This window comes from Pteropus vampyrus, unplaced genomic scaffold, assembly GCF_000151845.1.
Source record: "Pteropus vampyrus isolate Shadow unplaced genomic scaffold, Pvam_2.0 Scaffold34, whole genome shotgun sequence".
In the NCBI taxonomy this organism is placed as follows: domain Eukaryota; kingdom Metazoa; phylum Chordata; class Mammalia; order Chiroptera; family Pteropodidae; genus Pteropus; species Pteropus vampyrus.
Genome location: NW_011888815.1, coordinates 6,257,196 through 6,260,975, shown reverse-complemented (window position 1 = coordinate 6,260,975; position 3,780 = coordinate 6,257,196). Strand labels below are relative to the sequence as shown.

The window sequence follows — 3,780 nt, the reverse complement described above, 5'->3', positions numbered from 1 at the left end:
TAAGCAGGTGAAAAGGTACTCAACACCCTTAGCCATCAGGGAAAGGCAGGTTAAAACCGCCATTTCGCATCCTCCAGAATGGCAAAAACAAAATACAATGAATGCTTGGAAATAACGAAGCGACTTCGTTATGCTTCGTTCATAACCCAGTGGACAGAAAAGACTGTTCAGCAGTCTTTTGAAAAACTGTTTAGCAGTAAACATATGTCTTCGCTATGACCCAGCACTTCCGCTCCAAGATATTCACCTGAAAAAAATGAAAACACGTCTACGGCCATGCTACCCTGAACAAGCCCGATCCCGTCTGATCTCGGAAGCTGAGCAGGGTCGGGCCTGGTTAGTACTTGGATGGGAGACCACCTAGGAAGACCAGGTGCTGTAGGTGTAAAAAATAAAAAAATAATAAAAAATAAGGGATTGTAAGCTGACAAAGTCCTTGCAATCTGTGAGGTCAACCAAGGGTTGCCTCGCCTAAAAAAAAAAAGAAAAGAAAACGTGTCTACATGAGAATCGTACATACGCGTGAATAGCAGTCACATTCGTTCAGAAGAATCAAAAACTGGGAACAACGCAAATGCCCATCAGCTGAACAGATGGACTCGAGGTGGTATATCCATTTAATGGAATATTACTTAGCAATGAAAAGAACCACTTACTGCTAAACTTACAGGATGGATGGCTCCCTCCGAAATACGATCCGAGTGAAAGAGGCCAGACACAGTATATGATCCCACTGACATGAATTTCTAGAACGGACAAAATTGATTTATGTTGAAATAAGTCAAAAAGTGGTCAGGGGAATGGGGGAAAGTTCTGGATGGTGGATGGGTTCTGTATTTTGTTTTTGGTGATGCTTGTTACATAGGTATATACAACTATCAAACCTTATCAACCGAACACCTTATACCTTAATTTATGACACCTTAATTTAAAAAAGAATATATTAAAAATGCTCCTTTCTCAGAGTTTTGGTCCAAATTTTACAGCAGATTGGCCAGGCACAAGTCCCAGAGGCTCTGCAATTTGGGTAGATGGGGGGCTTCCTCTGCCCCTTGATCCATTCCAAGTGTATACACGCACATGCACACACACACACTCTTTTATACCCAGGAGGTGTCCCCATGGGGTGCCCCTTCTCTGAGAGAACCTGCAGGATCACCCCCTATCCCTCTGCCTGCCCTGTCCTCAGCCTCATCCCCCCTCCCATGGTCTCCAAATGCACTAAAATCATCTCCGGTTCTAAACCTCAGCACACCCTAAATCACTGTTTGTGTGTGTGTGTTTTCAGCAAAACACGGATGCTTCTGAAACCACTTTCCCCTCTAAAGGCCTCCTCCTTCCTCGTTAACTCCGGGCTGAGCCGGTTCATAAATAATGCAGCTCCCTCTCTTGTCTCAATGACAAATGTGGATGTCCCCTTGTGAAGGACCAGGCTGTCCTCTTCGGGGTTGCTTCCTTGTTTCTCAAGTGTGGCCAGCAGCCATCCCCGCTCCCGGCCCTGGGACGAAGGGCCGCACTGACCCTCTGCACAGGAGATGTCGTTTTGGGCTCAGTCACTTTGTTAAAAGCACATTGATCCCCTCTCTGCTGAAAGCAGACTCGGCAGCCCACCTCTCTCCGCCCAGCCTGTAGGTCTGACATCAGTGTTCACATGTCAACAGTTCTGAGCCCCTGCCTGCTTTACTGTAGGAATTCTGAGGCGCGCACTCCCCAAATATTCACCGATTGAGCAGCAGTCAGACCCGAGGCTTGTTCCTCAACCCAGCAAACAGAACCGGATGACCACGAAGCCAGGTCCTGCTCCCACTGCCCGCCCTGTCCCCATTGCCCAGCTCCACTGGTGGCCTAGGTGCTTGCCATCCTTCCTGCAGATGCTTGCTGGGCCTCCCCGGGGGAACGGCGTCCTTGGTCCATCTCCTGAGTGCTGTGCCAGGCTCTTCTCTGCTGGGGATGGAGCTGTCTTAGAGTCCAGGCCATTTCTTTAGAATGTCTAACCTTTCTGTGGTTCACCCCAAGTTCCTGTGTCCTTGATGAGAGGGCGTCCCATACCTGGCCTGGTCCCATCCGCTGACAGCCTCGCACTTGAGAAGAAGCTGGCCTTCCTGGATGTGGCTGCAGGAAGCGGTGGGAGAAGCATCCACGCTGAGGTAACAGCTCAGCCGCTGACCTGCAGACAGCCTCCCGAGGAATCAGCCCCGTGAGGTAAGGCCCCCCTAGAACCGTATACGGGCTACCTGAAACCAGACTCTCTTGGATGGATTCGACAGCTGCTGAACTTAGCAGACTCGATGAGTGAACTCAAAGAAAGGCCAGGAGGAAATATTCAAGCTGAAGAAGAGAGAGAAAGGAATGAAAAGAACAAAACAATATAAAAGACACACGGGGCACCATCACACACCTAACGTGTCATCATTAGGGGCCCAGGTGGGGCAGAGAGAGAATGGGGCAGAAGCAACACTCGAAGAGAGAATGTTTGAGAATTTTCCAAAACTGATTAGAAAGAAAAGAAAAAAAAAATCAACCTACTCATTAAAAAAACTAAGCAAACTGCAAGCAGGATAAATACAAAGAAAATCACGCCCAGACACGTCACAGGCAGACTGCTCAAAAAACCCAAAACAAAGATATAATCTTAAAAGCAATTATTAGAAAAAGATATATTACCTGCAAGGGAGTAACTGTAGAATGTATGGCTGAGTTTTCGACAGCAACAATACATGGCAGGCAGAATAATGGACCACCCCTCACAAAGATGTGCGTGCCCTAATACCTGGGACCCGTGGCTATGTTAGCTTGCGTGACAAAAGAGACATCGCGGACATGATTAAGAATTTTGAGACGGGCGAGTATCCTGGATCACCCAGGTGTCCTTAAAAGAGAGCGGCAGGAAGTCAGAGAAGGAGATCTGGCAAGGAAGCAGAGCCGAGGGGACCATGTTTGATTGATGGGAAGGAGCCACGAGCCAAGGGATGCGGGCGGCCTTTAGAAGCTGGAAAAGGCAAGGAAACAGATTCTCCGCAGAGCCTCGGGAAGGAACCAGCCCTGCTGATACTGTGATTGACACCCACTTAGGACTTCTCACCTCCAGAACTGTAACGTGATTTACCTGTGTTCTTTGAAGCCGCTACGTTTGCGGTAATTTGTTACAGCCGCGAAAGGAAACGCATACACTATGGCATCGGCGGACTATGGAATGACGTCTTTCCTGAGCTGAATGAAAGGAAAGGCGAGGTGCCCTAAATACCTAAATAAATAGGTTAGCTGCCACGTTGGTCATCACACCCCCTATCTCTCTCCGTTGAGGGATTATCACACCTCTGAACGCTCCCCTGAGGGGCCCTACCAGTCACCACACGTGAGACCTCCTGATGCAAACTCTCATGTCTCAACCAGTCTCAGAGACAGGCTAAATTCAAATCTCTTAACCGTCCTCAAGACATCTAACGCACGGTTAATGAAAACAGATGACATTTAAAATTAATTGACGAATTTTCTTTTTTTCACATTTGGTCAGTGACGTCCTGGTTTATCAAGGGGAGGATTAAGCTTATTTATCATTGGATTCAAAATAAAATGCACATTGTCGCGACACCTGGGAAGGGCTCTTGAAGTCCATTCCAGAAACGAGAGTGAGTCTTTCGATCTTACGTAAGAGCCAGGTACTTGAGAGAGAAAAGTCTTCAAAATTCCAAAGAGCATCTTGTTACATATCAAGAACCAAAGCCAAAAAGACTAAACATGGAGTTTTACTTCCACTGTGGGAAAATAAAGCTAACGAAG

General features: G+C 47.4%; 1 non-coding gene across 1 annotated transcript; it reads left to right on the top strand.

The window, feature by feature from the left end:
- Positions 1 to 266: 266 nt before the first annotated feature.
- LOC111738085 lies at positions 267 to 385 on the top strand. The gene has a single exon (XR_002779676.1). It is a non-coding gene; the product is annotated as a 5S ribosomal RNA (ribosomal RNA).
- Positions 386 to 3,780: the final 3,395 nt, after the last annotated feature.